This window comes from Lonchura striata, chromosome 4 (genome assembly GCF_046129695.1).
Source record: "Lonchura striata isolate bLonStr1 chromosome 4, bLonStr1.mat, whole genome shotgun sequence".
In the NCBI taxonomy this organism is placed as follows: Eukaryota; Metazoa; Chordata; class Aves; order Passeriformes; family Estrildidae; genus Lonchura; species Lonchura striata.
The window spans coordinates 45386410-45407961 of NC_134606.1; positions in this window are offsets into that span (position 1 = coordinate 45386410).

Genomic DNA, 21552 nt, shown 5'->3' on the forward strand with positions numbered 1-21552 from the left:
AATACACTATTAAAAAATCCAGTCAATAAAGAATAAAAAATTAATTATCAAGTTTCAGTTTGGGCTGAAAAAAATTGTGCTGGAGGTAGCTGATATATCAAATTCAGAGAAGTAGCCTGACATTATCTGTATGGACTGATTAAATTAGCTTGTAAACAAACATCAAGATATTTTCTGTATGTTAAAAAAGCATTGCATCATGGGGTACTTTAAAAATTATTTAGGAAGGTTGCTTCTTTTAATTCCTTTCAAAACCAAGCATTTCTAAATAAAAGCTACATGGGCTCTTGAATGAATTATGTCCTTTGTCAAACATTTCACTGCCAGGTCACAGCCCCCCATGAATCAAACAGGTTTGGTGAAATCTGTAAATGAGTATTTCACTCTCATCTGAGAGAGAGACTGCTTTGGGATGGGGGAGGTTTATTATTAAAATATGGCTTTTAGGCTACAAGATGCAGCCAGTCTAAATGACTTGTGCTTTGAAGGTGGAAACTGTGAATGACAACAGTAATGACAAGGAGTATCATGCAAAGACTAAAAAGCAGTTGAATGAAATCCTACCAGGAGTCTGATTCTACACTGCTTCACATCATCTTCTAGTCACAGACATCCTTACAAAGCCAGTATGAAATTTAGACAGGTTGTTACCCTTATTTTACACTAGTCTCTCATACTGAAGGGTGGACAAACAGCTCAGATTTATATTTGCATTTGTTTTGACCTTCTTCACATTTGAATGATACTTATACTATCATATAGATACATGGTTTTCATATGTAAGAATGCTATACATATATACACAAGATCTAAATGTATATGTTTTAAATATGTATTTAGCTACACACATATATTTCCCTTCTTTACTGCTGCAAACTGAAACACTAGGAAATCTTTTTTATACAAATAAATGAAGAGCAACTTGAGTAACTAGCTTTAGTCTGTGTCTACTGGATAATTTTTGATGTTTGCTTTCAGTTTTAAGCCATGCTTGCATATTATTACTGGTGACAGTAAAGCACACAATTGTAGGTAATGCTCTAATCTCATGGCCAACTCCAGTAATCTTGCCTGTGAAGGGCTTCTGAATGAAATTGTTTTACCACTGAGATGTATGTGAAATACAGTAGTTGTATATACATGGCAAAAATCATAGAAGCATAACCTAGGTAAAGTAAAAGGTAAACAGTCAATGGTATGTAAATCTTTGCTAGATCCTCCCTCCAATTCATAGGCAAAAATAGTTTGTTGCTGCAAAAAGCTTGTTCTCTAAGTCTTTGCTTCCATGGGGAACTCCCTCTGCAGGAATTCAGTGTGACTTTCCCATGTTGTCAGCAACACATACATATATCCTGTTTAGGCATCTCTCCACAGCACTTTTATACTCTGTTTTGAAAGTGGGATAATCCCTCCATCCTGGAACTAATTTCATTATTATGTAAGCATGTGGGAAACTAACATACCATAGCCAACACTTCGTTCATTCACAGTTCACCGAACTTGTAGTAACATCCCTATGTGTAGAAAAACTGTAATACCATGGAATAAGACATAGGAAAGACTTTCTATTCTAACTTAATTCCTTTTTTTCTGTACTAACCTAAAGGCTTCAGGCCCATTAGTTTAACATGTTTTACTCACACAATCTCCATGCTTTTTGTTAGCTGAAAAATTAGAAGACTCCAATACAAGAAGAAAACCTTATTTTGTCTTTTTTTTAACTTGAAGTTCTCTATAAGATTCAAGATTTAACAGGACTTAGAGGAGGATTTTTGACCACAGCCCAGTGATCTTAATGATCTTAATGATTTTAATCCAAATTAGAATAGTAATTGAAATGACACCATGAATACCATGCCATTGCTCCAATATATAATAGTCTTGCAGTAAACCAAGGTAATTAAAAATGAGAGCAGTACTATTAAATACTTGGCCAACAGTCAAAAGTTTCAGCATAGTTTAACTAAACAAACGTAATTAGTTTTATGTAAAAATAAACCTTATGAGAACTTTAAGTAGCCCAAATCCAATTTTTAATCTGTACAAGAATCTTTCCTTCATCCCTAAAGTGACTTATTTTCTCCCAATACCAGCAAGACTTTAGACAAACACACAGACAGACAAGAGAGAAGCAAAGACCCAATCCATGAAACTGTTTTATGAGAAGAGTCCTGCTGATATTGGAGGGTTGCAACGTGCATAACATCAGTAAGCTCCTGCAAGCACCTGGGCAGATACCAGATGTCAGGATGCCACCCCACAGCCACTGCCATGGCTGTGCTAAGAGGAGCTCCTTCCAGCACAGCTCATCTTGCACCTCTGTTTGTCATGAATCGAAGCTGAATTGATGATGTGCTAACCCAGCATCTGGCCATGAGGAAGTCTTTCCCCTTCTTGCCTCCAAAGGAACCAGGGAATGTTTGCAGGTGCAAAGTTGGCTGCAGGAGGAGCTTTCTAAGATGGGAGGAATATGGACCATCTTTCACCCCAAATCCTGACTATACAAGGCTTCAATAACTGCTTTAACTTGTGCAGAAGGTCAGCTGGACGCAGGATAACTTAATGAACTGGAAAAATACCATTAATGAGTCCTCACATCCATGTGGAATGAATTCAGCCTCAATTGAAGGTATGTGGGTGCAGAAGGGCAAAAGAGATCTTGCCAATTAGAATAAACACAATGCAAATGGAGTCACTTCTTATGTTTTTCTTCCTTCCCTTATTAATGTAATAAATAATCATATTAATACCAATAGTTCAAAGTACAAAACAGTACAACATGTTTCAAAAAAGCTAAATGAAACTATTAGGCATTTCTTATTTATTGATAAGGAATAAGCTTGATAGTTGCTGATATAAAGCAGCAGTCCAGGACTGACATTAACCAGCAGAGACTGTGATGTCAATGCTATAAATCATACATGGGAGTCTTGTGTTATTCAACATCCCACAAACTCGAGCACTGGCCATTTTTTTAAGCAATAAAGGGTAAGTAGGTTACTTATTGTGTTACAGCACTCAGGCTCCAGCTAGTAAACACTTAAAAGTGTACAGATGGATATTGGAATCTCTGAATCAATTTGTAACTTCTGAACTGAAATTATAGAACCAAGCCTAAAAAGCCATGTAGGTTGACAGAGATTTTGAAAATTAAAATGGAAGAGGTACCATTATATTGATTTTATATGTGAAGAAGAAATGCCATTAAAAGTCATAGTTGGATTCCAAAGATATAACTGTAACATGAAGCTCATATAATATTTTTAGAGGAACTACAGGTAACCAACACCTAAACAGCTATATGATACTCAAAACTATGTTCTACTTCACCACATTCAAAGTGCTTTTACTGATAAGAGAAATTCAGAGTAACAAAACAATCCTCCAAACCAAGCAAAACAACAAACAAAACACCTTTTCCTCTCAAGCAGTGTTTCATAACATTTTTTAAATGGAGGTAATTGATGAATGTCATTTTAAGTTCCCAGGCTGCTCAGGGGAGGAATAAGTAAAAGAGAAAGTAAGTTAGAAAGTTCCCTTTCAATGGAGAAAAGACAAAATCCAGAGCAAATCAGCTCTGATCTCTTCTCTTCATTATCTTTGTTACTGTGAAAGGAAAGCAAAAGGAGGAATGTGGCTACTGAGGGATTGGGCAAAAGATGCTCCAGTCTGGTGACATGAGCAAGAGTTAAAAACCACTGCAACTCCATTGCAGCCATTTCTTGTTTCAGTTTCATACAAAATTTAATGTCAGTATTCAATCTAAAACTGGCATTCAGCAAAGACTCAGTCTTCCCAAACTGACTTAACTGTATGCATGAAATCCAGGATTCCAGTGCCTTCATCATATCCAGGCACGTGCATGTGCAGGAAGTGGATGTGCAATAGTAGCAAATAAAAATGATGCATCTGTGGTGTGTCAGAGCATGTCCTTGAAAAGAGGTCAAAAGGAGATCTTGTAGAAAGGGGGGTGGCCTGCAGAGGAGTAGCATGCTGCAAGGATGTCATCTGAGGCTGTCTTTAAAAAGCCAACAAAGCATCCTTCCTGTAGACAATCCTCACAGCACTTGCTCACAGTTATTGCTAACTGCATATTGTATTCGTGGACTATAACCATGTAATAAAAAGGAAATTTCCCCCTGAAAGCAGAAATCTTGCCAAGTGCTCCAGAAGCTTCTCACATTGGCTTTTCTTGCTTAAGCTGCTTTTACTTTTTTTTTTACTGCAAGTCTTGTGAAATCCTATTCCTTCACATGTTGACAGAATGATGATACTATTCTTATCCAAATGATACATCTAATGACTGATTGAGCTAATATTGCTTTTCAAACCATACAGATCCATTCTTCTAGGGCTATTGTGTTGTAAACCCATTGATTCAGGTTTCAAATATCTTGCCAATAGTTGCTTTTAATTCACATTCAACAGTCTAATTATGTTGTTAATAATTTATAATTGAAGAATATCTAAAGCAATGGCTTCTAAAAAACCCCAACTACTGACACCTTGAATGAAAATGGGGACATACTGAAGTTTCCATTTTGGGACGTACCAAATGCAACATTGATTTTGTGTCAGGAAAACAGGTATGACTACTCTCTTGGGAAATGTTCACAGGAACAGGTCCTTATTTTACCATATTGTGTTCTTTTGGGACACACTGATCTGGCTGGAAGTGACCTTGCAGATCTACTTCTCTAATTAAGACCAATTCTACAAAAGTTGACTGCATAGCCTGCAATACTCACATGCTTGTTAGGGTTTCAGTGGAATTATGGTGTGAAGCTTATTATTTCCCTTCTCAGAACCTCATGTTGCTGTTATTTCTATTGTTTCAGGGTGTAACTCAAAATTTCCAGCATCCTTTCTCAAAATATGTTTTTTAGCCACAGGTCTTTCTTTAGTGAGACCTTATTACAGACAGTGCTTTTCATGCCGATGTTACTTTGTGAAATTCAGTCATATGGGTCCCACATTAAGTCCTTTACATTACATCCAGCTATAAGACCTCTTATTTTTCAGCTACTCTAACTGATAAATGAGAGAGATTTACTTTAGCAATTGCTCATTCCCTTTAGATATAGCAGCTTTACATTGTTTTACTCTGCTGGCACTTCTGTACTGGGTTTTCTCAAAACAAGACATTGTACCTGCTTGCAAGTTCCAGCCAAGGACTGTGAGCAGGATTTTGGTGCTCAGTTCTTTCCAATCCTCAGTGCTACATGTGCACACACACACACACACACACACACACACACACACACACTTATACTCTTTTATCCTTTCCTTATCTCTCTCTCAGCTTTGGCTCATAATCCCCACTTCAGGCCACTTCCCCAAGTCTCTCAGGAAAACATGCTATTGCAGGTCTGGCTTCATTCCTGCCTTCTTCCTCTGTAGGAAAAAGCTTCTCCTTGACAGTCCTTTTCATCATACCAGTACAGAGCCCAGTGTTCCTGTTTTCCACGATACAAACTCCTATTTTTTCATTTGATTTAGTAACAGTAATTTTTGCTGTAAGACTCTTCAGCTTTATTATTTTAGTCAACTAGCAATGTTACCTTTTTTTAACTCTTAGTAGACTTCAGTATTTGATAAAATTTCTCATGAGTTCTCAGCTGCTCTCCTCCTTCATGACACTTTTACACTTGCCACAGCTTAAACTGACACATTCAAAGAGACAACGTATTGCAAGTTCTTGCAGCAAAAAAAAAAAAAAATCCCACCAACCCCATTAATTATAACAGACCAGCTCAGAAAACAAAAAGAGGGGTTAGGTTTAGACACATTACTTAATTACTCCAAAATAATTTTGCCCTAAGTCCTAATACGACTATTCCTTCACAATGTTACTTACTGGATTCACAAGAGATCTAGTCTGTAGATGCTTGTCACACTACAGGAAAGTAGAAATAGAGTTATGAACTTTTTGGAGGCAACTGCAGTCATCTATTGCTGTCACTATGATCATATAGTCCATTCAGGTTATGCACAGGTCATTTCCTGGGCAGTCATACCTCATGTTCTCTACCTGTGAAAATACTCTTTGTGTTTGCAGCCTTTTCAGCCCCAAATCAGATTACAGCAGAAGCGTTCTGCAGAGCACAGACAAAGCCTTTTCTCATCAAACACTGCTTTTCAATGTCAAAGTACACAATGGAATGATATTAGGTTGCACCTCTACTTCTATCTGATGGTCTGGGTTGCCAGGAGTATTTGTGTCTGCCAGCCAGGGTTCTGCAGAAATTTTTGAACCTGAGGTCCCTGCACTGCATGTATCAGTCATGCAATTGTCTTCTGCTATCCTTCCAACAACTAACAAAATCCAGTGACTTGTTTCACACGGCACAGCATCCTTACACAAGTCAAGTCCTGTAAATTCAAACCTGTAAACTGGATCAACTTGAAACCAGATGAATAGCATAGCCCACAGACAGCTTGGTTAAAGCTAAGTAAGGAGCAAAACCACCTATTTGAAGGGTATAATTAAACACATGCATAATGAAAAAACACGTGCACAGACTCACTTAAAATCAAAGATATATATATATATATATATACATACACACACACACATGAATCTCAATACCTCATAGATGGCTAATTCTCAGATCCAAAAGGCACCTATTCTCCTCATGAAATTCAGACTTTATGTTCAGAGAGAAATCCTCATTCATCATCTGCAACATTTTTATCCCACTATGGGTGTAAGGCAATATAACTCTATGCCCTAACCAAGAGATGAAGTGAAGCAAAGCTGTGCTATTGGCTATGATCCATGTTTCCCATAAGAGGAGGAGTGTTTTGATATGTATAAAAACAGGCTGCTCAAGACTCTAAGATAAGACTTTTGTACATTTATTTGGGTGCAAATATATAAACAAGTGTTCACAGAATTTATACTATATAGTCTGAAAATGCAAAGGAATATTGTTCATTGATAAGAGATGTAATTTTGCATACTTTTTGTGTTACTTTGCTTTAAAGAAACTTTATAAAAATACAGAATAGACTCTGAAAATAAACAATTACTCTGAAGTGCTTTTACAGCATAGTGAACTAAGTTGTTTTTGTGCTGCAGTAACATAGCAATAGTATTGCAAAGTCAAGGATACAGTAAGATTCACTAAGATATATAATAAATTAAATTATTCACAAGAAAAGGAAAATCTGGCAAGTAAAACTAGTTTTGCCTTGAGTGTACCAACCAATCCAGTGTGCATCATATGAAGTTATGCTTTTTGAAAATGTTCTCAAAAATAGGAGAGTGCAGAGGATAAATTTAGGAACACAGCAGACTTCTAAGTTGCTGCTGAGAGTTTAAGTTATTATTTAAAATAAATACTTCCAGCTATTATGTTTCATGAGAAAAACTACTTAAAGTCTTATAAAACAATACCACATATGTCAATGAGTGCTAACCTAGAGTAAAAATATAATGACTTTAAAAGTTGGGTTCCTAAGCATTTACTCATAACTAAAGCTTGTAATGAAAGAACATCACATTATGCAAATTGACTCTGAATGAAGCAAAGACACAACAATGCTGCTTAACATTGTATGGTTTAATAACATGGGAGAGGTTTGGGTGTAGATATCATTTTTATGAATCAGTATTTACTTTTCTAAGCCGCCAAAGACACTGGACTAAAGCATTTGACATAGGAAGATGTGAGATCAGTACACTTAATTTCAGTTAAAATCTTTTGTTGTTGTCAAACCATACATTTGTGCAGACTTCAGCATGCAGAAAGAGCAGTATTCAGTCCTACTGATGAGTTATAAGAACAGTAGTGATGGTTCAAGGTTTCCCAGTATTCAAGTCTGTTTTCATGCTCTTAATTCACAATATGTGTGCAAAGCACAGAACCAATTGTATTACAGTCTCTACAAATGAAACAGGGGCCATGGTCCCTACCCTGAAGTCTTGTAGAGCAGATATAGAAGCAAGGAAAAAAAGAAGGTGAGTGATCAGCAGCAGAGGTGACTATTGACCTCCTCCAGGTTAACTATGTAGGTGTGTGACAGAGAAAGAAATGGAGCTGCCACCAAGGCTTCAAAGGAACAGTTGTGTGGCCACATTCCTCTTTTGAAGTGATCATCTGTGTCATATCCCCCACACCAAGCAGCACTGCTTTCCTCTGTAACCTATTCAGCACATTAGCAGCACAACAGCCAACAGACCTTCCCAAAATAAACACAGCTTTGTCAGCAGCTGTTTTGGCAGCCATTCACACTGGGCATTCGGATGGGCAGTTGCTTTCTTACAGTGTCTCTTCCAGGCAGGTTCTCAAAACCCATCTTAGTCCTTTTGCACCCCAAAGGATTCAGCCAATTTCAGTTTTCTGCTCTAGACATGGCACAGGAATTATTAACATTTCTCCTTCATTTTTGACAGGAGGCACAAATAATGTGAGTTTGCTCTCTGGTCTGCCTTGGTTAATGAATACATCTGCTATTTTATTCATCTGTATTTTGCATGTAATTATTACACAACTCCCAGGAACTGAAACAGACCCATTTAAAAATACTATATGGAAAAGTTCTATTACTGAAGGTAGTAATGAATCATGACATTTGGGAAAGGAAGAACAGCCACCCAACCACATAAGTTAAATTTAGACTGATCATTTCTATGATACAATCAGAGAGCTTTTTAGGATTGCTTTGAAGACCTGTCGAGGTAGAAGTGACAGTAACAAGAGGGCATAAGGAAAAGTCAGTCTAAAGTGTTTAGGACACAATAAGCTCTGTGAATATAACAGCTTCCTGTATGAAAAAAGGTTAATTGAGATCATTGTTTTGTCTGGTGATTATTATTAGAATAGTGCTTCCTGCAAGAAAATATACATAGACAGAGTTGTAAAAGCAGCAATAGATAAAGCAGAGTGCTCACAACTTAGCAACAGCTTTGAAACTATTGTCAATAAAACTACAGTTTGAAATAGGGCCAAGTGATAGGTACGTGATAATACTGCACAATTGAAGCAGCACTTCAGTATCTAATCTTGGGATTAGAGCAGATCTGGAGGTTCACACTATTGAAACCATGTCAAGGCTGAACTTAGAGCTCTCCTTGGCAGATATAAATAACAGCTACATATTATTGGAGGCAAACTTTGATATACTTTACCAAAAAAATGCCTGTCTTAAAACCATGGAAGCTTTCTTTTTCATCCCCCTCAAAAAACAAAACAAAGCAAAACAAAACAAAACAAAAAAAAAAAAAAAAAAAAAGAGAACATTCTCAGCTGCAGTAGATGCTGAGGCATCTGTTTTTCACTATCACTGTGTTCATATGAATGTTTCTAAGGATCTAGCTCCTTGATATTATGGTCTTGAACTTAAGTTCAGTTGAGCAAAAGACCTGGCTACAAACCAGCCTTTTACCACACCCAAGGTCTTCATATGCATGAGATGGTCATCATAGCTTCCCCTGTGGACATATGATATAGTAACTATCCAAATGAAATATTTAGCATACACCTTCAGAAGTCACACAATTCTTCAGTGGTAAAAGTTTTTTTTTTCTCTTCAATTCATTAAAAATAAAATGTGCATACACACACACATATATACAAAGAGGAAAGATCCAAAAACAGGATTGGTTTGGAAATCAGGAAAGGGAAATAGAAAAGTCAAAGAGGACAAAGAAACTTGGAAAAAAAGGGGAAATGCCATATTGGAAAGTAATCTTTTAAACACAGTTTTTCAAGCTGTGCTTAGAAGCTGTCCAAGACACAGCCTAGAATATCTGTTGTACTAATGTTTCCTTGTCATATTTGGTTAATATCATGCATGTGATACTCCAAGAGCAGCTACTGCTGTTTGTTTTTCAACAGCTACATGGACCATATTTTTGGCAGAAATTGTTTATAATTTTTTGTTCCTTTTATTACTGTGTTTGCATAGAAATTTCAAAGTGAAAATTATTGCCATAAAACATGACTCCTTTTTTTTTTTTTTTTTAGCCTGACTGACAGATGCATCTGTTTGAGCAAGAAGAAAACTCAACTCTATTAAACCAGTAATCCTTCCATATGACATTGTCACACAGCACAGATGTCCTTTCATAGGATTTCTGTCAAGGGGACAGCTTGTCATTCCACACTGACAGGTAGGGCTGGGATGATCTGTAAAGAGATCAGCGATTACTTAAAGATGCCTTTCATCAAATTTAATGCAATCTTTATGCAATTCACTGTGGAGCAAAATTAATTATTGGCCTACAATAATTGCTTCCATTTATACATACCTAAATGCTACCAAATTTTAGGAATGTGAGAACTTCCTAAATGGACACAGAGCACTTGCCATTTACTCTTCAGCGTCTCCCTAGGACTTCAAGTGGGATTTTCTGCCTTGTTGGAGGCAGAGTATCTAGGAAATCTTACTTAAGATGGAAAGATATGCAAAATAGTCACAAATACTTTACTTTTTAAAAATCATTCTTAATATAATTTCCCTATGCTTAATATACAAGATACACAGTGTTGCATTTTAAGGCAATGGTTTTATTAGCTTGCATGTGCCTTGTGTAATTCACCTGCAGATTCACCACCCACAAATCTTTTTTATGCTGAAATCAAAAATCTGTATGGAACAGAGCATGAATTGTGGTTTCTGTAGGAAAAATGCAATTTGAAATTATAGTCAAGAAGCCACAGTAATGCATGCAGTTGACAAGCAGGCAAAAAACACTGCAGCACAAAGAAATTATTTGGGGATGCTTCCCGGGTGCACTTGAATCAAAACTGGCTATAGCAGTGTAGAAGCATGGAGATTTTTGACAGTCAAAAATGTGTGCTTTTTCAAAGCATGAGGTCCCTTAGAAATTTTTCTCTTCTTTTGGAAAAGCTCCTTAAATAAAGGACAGCACATTTCTTTATTCTATACAAGAAAATCTCCAGGCTAATAGAGAAACAATCAGATTTTTACTTCTCTGTCCTTTGGTGTAAGGGGAGAAAGCATTAAAAAAGACATATTCATTTAATTTGCCACAAATTAAATCCAGATTTAAAGCTTTTATCCAGCCCACTACTGTTTGGTTGCTTTGGAGGGAAGTTACAGCAGTGCCAGGTCCTGGGAAGAACTTCAACATGTGTTGGCAATCTTGCAAACTGAATTTAGAGTCCCTCAGATTCAATACTGGTATATTTATTAAGAGCAAGTCTTGCCTGAAGCTCTTTATAGGGGCTTATAGTAAGCTACTGGCACTCTCTTCTAGAGTGAGTTTCCTGGTTTTTATCCCTGAGGATGTTTGGAGCAATGCTAATCCCCTTCCTCGGACATCCCACTGAGATACAAGTCACTTTATTAACACCTAGTAATGTTGACCATGGCTTCCAACAGGGCCATGCAAATTGGTTCCTGGAATCTCCTGCATAGCCTTTCATTTAGAATTGCTGCTGGCTGGAGAGAAAAAGTAAAACCAAAATGAGAGTAAAATAGGATTTCCTACAGATGGCATTTTTGTACATGACTTGTGTTCCCACAAATTTCATGAGGACAGGGCAAAGTGTAAGCTAAATAGACTTCTCCCCTTTTGTTTACTCTGTAAACAAGGTATATTGTACAGGTAATCTATCTTAATCTAATATTGTACAGGTAATGCATTTTAAAGAATGGAAGTGACCCTGCCAGGATTCTGTAACAGCGATTTATGATCAAATTCCCAAGTAGTATGAAACTATCTCTATTGAGATAAATATTAGAATAAAAATATCAATTGAGTTTCACCAATTTCTACAACATGGATATCTGTGGTCTTCACTACTAGCTTTACAGGCTCTATGGCAATACAAGCCCTGTATGGGCATATATATACATTTAAAGACTTTTACGAAGAGGAAGCAGCATGCAGCAGCAAGCACTCTTTCATTTCTTTCATTCAGTTTTAATCACCACATCTTTCTACACTGGGGAATCCTGTAACCTCCTGGGCACACCAGAAGGATGGGCTCAAGTTCCAGTTCTGCATTTGGAGCAGACTGACTTCATGTTTCTCAGCTTTTGAGATGTCCCCTTTATTGAACAGGACTCAAAAGATACTTGTCTGCTTCAGGGATCTAAAACTCCAGAGAAAACACTGGCTCTTCCAGTTTTCCAAGTTTGTAGGCAGCAAAAGCATCAGTCAAGTTCACAGCTTTCCTTTCTCTGTTCTCTTTTTGGTTTGGAAAGAAAATGTATTTTCACTCTCTTACCACAGCAGTCAGACTACGGATTAAGTGTAATGCTGCCATGGTGCAATTCCCCCACTGAGGAATAACTAATTGAAATGAAAGGGAGGAAGAAAAGAATTTTTAAGTAGTAGCACGGAAAAAAAAACCTCAACCTCCTTTACTCAATGTCTCTTCACTTAAATACTGATTGCCACTTTAGCCATCAACAAGGCAGTAGACCAGTAGAGCCAGTTTTTGTATCAGATACAAAATCAGAAAGGAACAGTGACTGCAATTCAGAAAAGCTTCCTATTGGCCTTGGGTGTATTTCAGTTTAAGAATCAAGTGAAGTAGTTCCCAGTTTATCAAATACTAAGCCTCATAAACATTTTAGTATTAAGGCTCATAACCATTTTTAACCATTCTGCAACACCTTAATTTTTTAACAGGTTGTGATGAGCTTGATGAAAGAGAAGTTTTAAAGAACTAAACCAAAAGCCAACAAAAACCACTCAACACATTCCTGTTTGGCTCAAACAGTGAATGCACTCTCAGATGACCCCTTGACATTTTCCAGCCATTGCAGAAAGGGCTGTCCCCTCTCTGGAAATAATCTAAACACTGATCCTCCTAACTGTCAGAAAATAACCAGAGATTAGGAAAAAAATCTTTTTCTCATCAACAACCATCTCTTAAAAATGCCAACATACAGCTGAACCAAGGTTGAACATAGTAACAAACAAATAGTTGTGCAAAGTAACACCCACAAAAGCAAAAATAGACTGGCTATTATATGGTTATAGGAAAGAGTCTACAAAAGTGGTAGGATTGTGAAAATCAGATTGCCTTGTTAGGTGCATCTTTTACCAAAGTGGCAGTGAAAATCTGAGATCTAGATTTATTGTCCAAGTGGGCAGGGAAAAGCTTATCACCTTTACATCAGTTTAGTATAAATATATTGCATCATAGGATTTAAAGGCAACATAAGTACAGACTTAGCATTAAGCACAGGCAGAGATAAGCAAACAGCTCTGGTGTTAAAGATAGCAATTGCAAAAAGGCACTTGTGCACAGGGAAGACTGAATTCAGAAAACAGTTGACCTAAAAAAGTACATCATCTAAAACGTTGGGACAGGAAAGACCACAAACTGCAGGAAAGACTGAAGTGGGACAAGCTTATAGTAATAATTATATTGGTGTCTAAGCTGTTTACAGAGAATGGGTATCACTAACAGAGAATGAGTATTTCTTAACAGAGATACTGGATTTACAAAAGTCAGAAAGCTAAGAACTGGGAATATTCCTGCTTTGGTTTTATTGCTTCCTCCCCTGCCACACCCAACACCCACCAAGCAGGACTAATGCTCATGCTTGATATCACCTTCATTATTCAATCTCCCATTCAAGAAAAGCATGGATTCAACCTCAAAGAGATCTAAAAAAAGAAAAAACTTAAGAATATGTCCATTTAATAATTTTTACAACTTTCTGTAACTCAGCAATATTTGTAGAAACCTCTGTCAAAATTTTTTAAGAGTAAGACACACATCTGTCACATCTAGGTCAAGCTCCTATACATGAAACTGCATTTAAAACCAAAAAATATCAGGGAAAGTTGTGAGGAACCTTTTGTACAACTGTGGGGATAAGATTTTGAAAAAAGAGAATTTACATTATGGCTGGGTATTCTGGGCATTATTTTAAATAGGATGTTGTGTACAGATGGAAGACACTTCACTTGCAGTTTCTCAAAGACAGGAGGAGGCAATTATGAAGTACAAGAGAGAATCAGGTCTAACTGTGTATTGCTAAACCTTTTCTAAGTTAATGCAATGCTATTAAGTAGTGAATGTTTCTCAGTTTTCTGGGAACAGAGGAACTTCTGAGCCACTGCTCTTATAGAAAAAGCTTTATTTTTTTAATGCTTATGAAAGGACATTCACTCCACTGAACATTCATCCTTGGTTTTCAGTTATCAGTCATCACTGAGCTTAGAGGAAAAATAACAACTTGTGGGTCTAAAAAAATTTGCTTTATAGGTGAGGAGAAATGAAAAATGCACTAGAGTACAAAAATGTGCAACAAATTACTGGAGATTTCTTTAGAATGAAATGAGAAAGGGGAAGGAAACATAAAATTAGCTCTTTTACCACTAACAGAATATTTGTTGCATACAGAAACAAAATATTGTATATATAGGTATGATCAGAGTTCCTTATTCTAAGAAATCCATAAGTGATTTAAAGTTATGCTTTTCTACCTTAGCTGCTAAGACTTTTTTTAACTGTGAAATATCAGGAAGGTGAAGTGCCCTACACTTCTCTCACCCTAATTGTTTTGTGCTTAAAAAATAAAAAATCTTAAAAATAAAGAGAGTCTTAATTTATTCATAAGAGAACCTGAGCTGCAAATTTTAATGGTGCCCTAGCTCAAAAACAGGATATATTTTTTTTCTAAAGAATGCATAAAATAGTAAGATGTCAAAAGATGTTAGGAAGGAAAATCCAATATTGCAAGAAAAAGGCTGGGTTAATAAACAAAAAATAAAACAGAGACGGTATATGAAACATCCACACATTTTGTCAAAACAGAAGGGGTTGGAAAAAATACTAATTGCTTAAACATAGACTTAAATTAGAAATAATCAAATGCTAAAGATGAATCAAGCTTTACTTCTCACCTGACACTGTATGACATTGTATCCTCTTTTCTCATAATTAGAGTAATTTTAAGAAGAGGTGTCACTTGAAAGTTGAAGTGTTATCAGTTGGTCTGGGAAACATCTGTTTAAAGGAATTGCTCTGCCACTAAATTTTTGTCTGTTGCTGTCATCAGTTGTAGTCTTATATCTCATATCCAAGAATTACAAGCCAGAATTATTGAAGCTTGCATGAAAAGAAGATGGGAAAGTGTCCACTATGCAATTAATCTTTTGGTTTTTTTAGGAGTGTTTAGATGTGAAAATTTACAGAGAAGTACTGCTGAAAATATCAACATATATTCTAAATTACGAAAAAGGTAAAAGTGTGGAGGATCTAAAGTTTCCAGAAGAGAGAGTTGGGCACAATGACCTTTCACCGTGAAACAGCAGTGCAAGTCTACTTCACTTAAAGGACTAGAGACAAAGTTTTGAAGCCTTTTCTGTAGCTCCCTTGGATATCAGTTCTGACACCTACCCCCACCTTACCAGGACCTCAGCTGATTATAGCTCACAACAAGCCTCGTATGGAGAAAGGAACAGCAGAAAGCCTCCTCTCCAGGGCAAGATGCAACATTTGCAAGTCAGTGTGCGAAAACTCATAAATTGCACGAGAACTGCTTCATAAATAATCTGGTACTTCTGAAGACCTGTATCGCCTCTGATAAATGCTGAACTCCCTGTTATAAATATATCCAGTGGATTCACAGATCTTTATTTCAGGACTCTCTACCATATTTCCACTGCCTGTTTGAGCCCCTTTATGAATTTCACATGTGTAGCTTGCTGTAAACCAACTACTTATCTGTATATTTTTGGAAGCCACTTAAAATAGCCTCAGAAAAGTTATTAATCACTGATTAAAAGCATTTAACTTTAAAACTCAGAATTTACTTATGGTAAGATCCATGAAAAGCGAATGCTTTTCAACCATGAGAATAGCATTTGGCAGGCCTTACCTATTTGTAGACCAGAGAAAAGAAATTCATTTATGTCCCTATAGCACTTCATATTTTCAGTCTTCTGCAAACATTACTAATTAATCCTCATCTACTCTTGCCAAATACGCTATTGTATTAAGATTTGACCTAACATAACCTTAAATGTTAAACAAAGCAACAGTCTACAGAAATTATAAAGAAAAATTATTGGAGCAAGGAACTGGGAAGTGTTCAACCCATTGTTTAATGAACATTTAATAATTTTCAAGATAATAGCTAAACTGATCACTGATGGGAGTACTAGGGCACTGCAGCTACACCAGAGGTAAGGCTGGTTCACTAAATAGTATTTCTTTTCTGTGAGGAACTCTGCAGCATGCTGTTTCTACAAAGATGAATTTGATTTAGTGACAATGGTCTCTTTGTTAGTGTTTACAGGTTTAAAGGATTATTGAGCCTTTCAGATTTCAAAGCAACAAAAGATCCTAGAGGATTTTATTTTAAACTCCTGTTTATTTGCTAAAACATGAGTTAATTCAATTTTTGGATATGAAATAAACAGTGTTGAGTACTCTATTGCTAAAGTAGCATAATCTGAAAAGTGGGGTTTAACAATGGAAACACTAGGATTAATCTTTGTCTCTCCTGTTCAACTTGTCTTTGAGAAGCAGAACATGAATCACCTGTGATCTTTAAGACAGACATTCTCTTGTACTCTACAGCATACTAATTGTGTGAATACTCTATTTTGCTGAATACTAAGGAAGAAAATAGTATAGACAAGACTCAAAATAAGTACAAACATGAGTTTAAGCAAATTATTTCTATAATTTTCATCTTGTTGAAAACAAAATATAGAATATACCTAAGAGATACAGACAATAGCTAAAATACGGCTACATAACTACAAATTCAATACACATAGTAATTTAGAATTATCTCATTTAGTGTCAACATGTTAAAAAATGACAAGAGAAACATAAATACATCTTTATTTTTTCCCAAAGAGTTTAATGATGTAAACAGAAATTGAGCTATAATATCCTGTCAATATTTCAAAGTTCTGTGTTCATACATCATCAAATTCATGACCCAATAATTAGCAATAACTGTTTTCTTTCCTGAGAGATTACTTTGAAAGTTTTTCTATAATATGTTAGCAGGGGGAAAAAAATTCTGAAAATATTTGGAATATGTATGGATTTATTGAAATTAAACCACTACATATTATAATTAAATCCACAGATTTAGCAATTTTTCAAAGCTAGATTTATTTTTTTGATGGGTGATTTTTGCTTTCTTTTTTAAATTATAGCACAGCCAAGGAGGATAACAATTAACTCCTCTACACCTGCTGTGCTATGTGTGCACCTTTGTATCAGCATGAGTCATACAGAAACTCCTCCTGAGTAGCAATATGCCTCTGTTTTCCAGTGTAACAGATAACAGAGTAATAAAAATTAAAGTAACAACTACAGCAAATAGTGCAACTGGCACTATTAAGAGAAAGGTATACTCTGATAACAGAATTGTTGATACGAGGGCAAGGGCAGTGGCTTTATGGCAGTGTAGGGAGTTGAACATGGATGAGCCAGATGAACTTTACACAAGCTGATGCCATTAATAAAAATCGTTCCTTGAGTTTTGCAACAATAGTGTAATGGGATCAATGGTTTCAAGATATATAACTTCAGAAAATTATTATTGATCTTGGTTATCAACTTCCACCCAGTTTGTTTAATGCTACTGCTTTAAATAATACCTTTGTCTATAGAGACAATATGGTTGAGTTTCTGATAGACATAATTTCCCTTTTATTCCATGTAATTTTTCAAAAGATGCCTTTAGGCTCAAGTAGAACACAGACTAGGACTGACGCATCATGCAAGACACTCCTCCTAAAAAGATCCTCCAACTCTAAGTCATGCTGGCTTTTATTGTTTCAGCTACAAAAAGACCACCCTCACTTTCACAGATTTCTCTATGTATTTTGTTTTCTGTGGATGATTTCTCTTCTATGTAAAAATTCTTTTCTTTGAAGAGGCTTGTTGCTTGCAAAATCTATAGAAGGAGAACCAATAAAACAGAAGTCACAAACAGAAATCTTGAGTGGTCAACTGCCCTTAAATAAGGGCATGCATGTTATGCATACTTGAAACAGATGTTCTATCTGTGCACATCTGGATTTGTGTTGAGTGTCTTCTTTTGCCTGCTTTCAACTACAGATAAGAGCCAGGCTAACAATCAAGAGAAGTTCACAAACTCTGTGCTCCTGATTCATCTGCATGTAGTCATGACATCATTACTACACTTAATTAGCACTATTTACGAGTGACTAGTGTTATTTACTAATTACTATTATGTATTAAATGCACTGGGAGCCTAAATCTGGAACAAATATAGAGGGCTAATCTCACCTAAAGATGGTGTGGATCAATGAGGCAGGGAAACAAAGACCAAGGTGAAAATAATCTGTTAGCTGGTTTATAGTGTTATGCAATAAGAATTGTTATAAGACATTCAAGTTCCTAGTATTAGAATAATAGAATCTTGGAATATCCTGATTTGGAAGAATATTCAAGGATCACCAAAGTTCAATTCCTGGCCTAACACAAAACCAAGAATCACATCACATGCCTGAGAGCATTGTCCAAATGTTTCTTGAACTCTGGCAGGCTGGTACTGTGATGGTCTCAGCTCTTCTCCTTCCCATTCCTTATATAACTGTTCCTCAAATGTAAAATTTTTAAATATGCCAAAGGGTCATTGACATCCCAGCATAACTGGAATCATGAAAGAAAGCAGTGAGAAAGCTGTCACAGGATGCAGTACACCAAAGCTAGTGGAGATGAAATAAGGCTAACCAAGAAAGAAGATCAGGTTGGAGAAAAACATAGTGTATGCTGAAATAAAATCAACAAGAAGAGAGTGCTAGGATTTAGAGGAAGTGCAGGAGTATAATCGGCAGACAGGAAAGATGTCTGGAATTTTTCTTTTGCATTATTATTTTAAATATCAATCTAAAAGGATATTGTGCAGTGGCTCATGTGTTTGTAATTCATTGTCTACTCCTTGTGTTTTAACATGAGGGTTCAGGAATCAGTCTCCTGCACTTCCTTCATGACCCTGTCTGCATCATTGGGCACACCACTTGACATGCCTTCATTTCCTTATGAAACATACATTACAAGGGCAGTATGCAGGATTTGGATTTAGGACTAATGATTCAGATTTCAGAACCAATAAGTACTAAACACGCAACCAGAATGTTCAAGGTTTCTTCAAAGCATCCATTTATCATCTGAGCTGAACTCCATCAAGAAACAGAGGAAAAAGACCCTGGACTAACCAGGAAGCTGCTGACGGGTCTCTTTGCGCAGGGGCGTCTGTGCTCTTTTCCCATTCAAGAGAGTGTGTCACCACTTTTCCACTAGGCCATCTTCAGGAAAAAAGATTGTGCTCCATATGCAGTTAAGAAGACAGTATTCTAAAATTTCTATAATTCTTCATGATTATTCCAGTATGCACGGACCCATTACAAGCATTTGATATGCAGCGGCATTTCTAAAAAATGTAAATGTCCTCTAAAAAGTTGGAAATTCAGTGGCTTTAGAACTGATTTAGAACTGCCACTGTGCAATCTCTCTTCATGTACCACTAAAATATTAACATTGTTCAGCTATTTAGTCAATAATCTTATAGTGAACCATATTATCCATTATGCATTTTGTAAATCACTACTGATATTCACTGATGATCAATCAATATGATCATCAGTAGTGATCATCAATGCTCACACTGTTCATAATCCCCTGCCTCTCAAAATTTTAAACATTAAAAAGGACATGAAATTTAGAACATAATTCTAGGTTTCTTAACACAAGAGACTGTATTGCAGCTCATAATGATCCAGGAAATCACTAGATGAAAATCAGCATCAGGGAAATGTGGTTTTGAGGATACATAAAACAGATGACCAGCCATGACCAACAGATGTTGCTCTGTAAATCCATATGGGTGGCAGTGGGTGAAAACCAACAGCTGAATCTTTATTGGCACTGCAGCAGAACTAGCTGGATTTATGGCCGAGTAAAGATGGGTGCAGAAGCACTTCTAAGGCAGAGATGCTGTTGGGCAGCTCCTTTTGTGAAAAGTCCCACATCAGGAAGCTTCATCTGTTCCAGGATTCCTACTGCCCTGCATTGTGGGAGCTTAGACATTAGAGGTACCATTCACACACTCTCTGTCACCTGAGTTTTATACCATGTTGGATGAAACAAGTTTTAAAACTTTTAGTCAACCTGCTGCATAATGTCAGTTGTGCTCTGAAAGGAACAGGAAAAATTCTAGGCACAGCAAATCAAAGAGAAGCTATCTAAATTTCTGGAGGAGAGGAAGAAACATATAGCATGCTCCAGCTCTTTTAAAGGTGATCACATTGCATTGTACAGGTAGTGTACAGTGAAATGAAACCTGCTGATACTAAGACTGAGCTGGAACTTGACACAGGACACAAAAGGACATAGCTGTGCTTCAGGACTGGATTAATTTGACACTTACATTTAGATATGTGTAAAGCATTTGAGACATGTTTTTAAGAGTGTGTTCATGAATGAAATGTGGTTGTGGAAATGAAGATTTAAAAGTCCATCCATCCATCACAATTTTTGGGTCACCTAAAATAAAAAATGGCTATCGGACAGCTAGCTATGAAGCCTTGTGAGGTGCTTCTTTCCCAAAATGGAATTACTTGTATCAGTTCAATGCAATATTTTTCCACAAGCACATTGGGCTTACCATATTCTTTGTAAGTTGAAAATTTTTGCAAAACATCTTTTGGACTACTTAAAAAATAAAAATGTCCAACCCTGTAATCAAATCTTCAAACCCTTAAATTTAAATTCTATATGAGCTTAGTTTCTGTTTCCATACTCTCTTAACAGATCGTTCTAAATCTGAAAAGATTACACTGCATCCCTTTGGTGATGCTCTCTAAAGGAATGTTCTTTTCCTGTCCTCTCCACCAAGCCTCAAAAAAGAGGGAATTATATATGTACACACGCATATGTATATAAACATATATCTCAATAAGCATTTATAGCTGTGACAAATTTATTCTTACTGTCAATTTAATACATCTGTTTTCCATTTGAATTTGATATAGAGCCTGATGTTTTCTATTAGATCACATAAACAAGTGTTTGATTTAAAACAGGATTATTTTTCTTCACAGAGATTGAGGGAAGCAATAAACACCACTCTTTCTGGGAATACAAATGAGGTGGTAATTCCATTAAATATAATGATTTAAATAACAAAAGAATTAATTAAACAATTTAAAAAGCTTGTCCACAGGTCTGTTCTGTCTACTGGTCTCCTGGACAGAAATTCAAGTTCTTGCATGACTGACTTTTTTAGTGGATTACACCAAAATGAGACATATTTCATTTTTCCAAGTGTGCATGCTTGGAAAGATCAATCAGTTTGCTGTCATTAGCAGCACTGATGTGAAGCCCAAAGCAGGGTAGGCTCTTCACCACTCTATTGGATGTTCCCTTTCTAGACTTTCTAACTGCTTCTTAGAAAGACAAAAAAAGGGCACTTTCATTTTCTCTAAACTCATATTTTTACTTTTGTAAAAGAAGACAACTGAAAGTCTGCAGATGTTGTTTTAAAATAAAACCTTAAAGGATTTGAGTGAGAACATGTCATCTGACAGGAAGGAATTAGGGCCATAATCAAATTTTAATG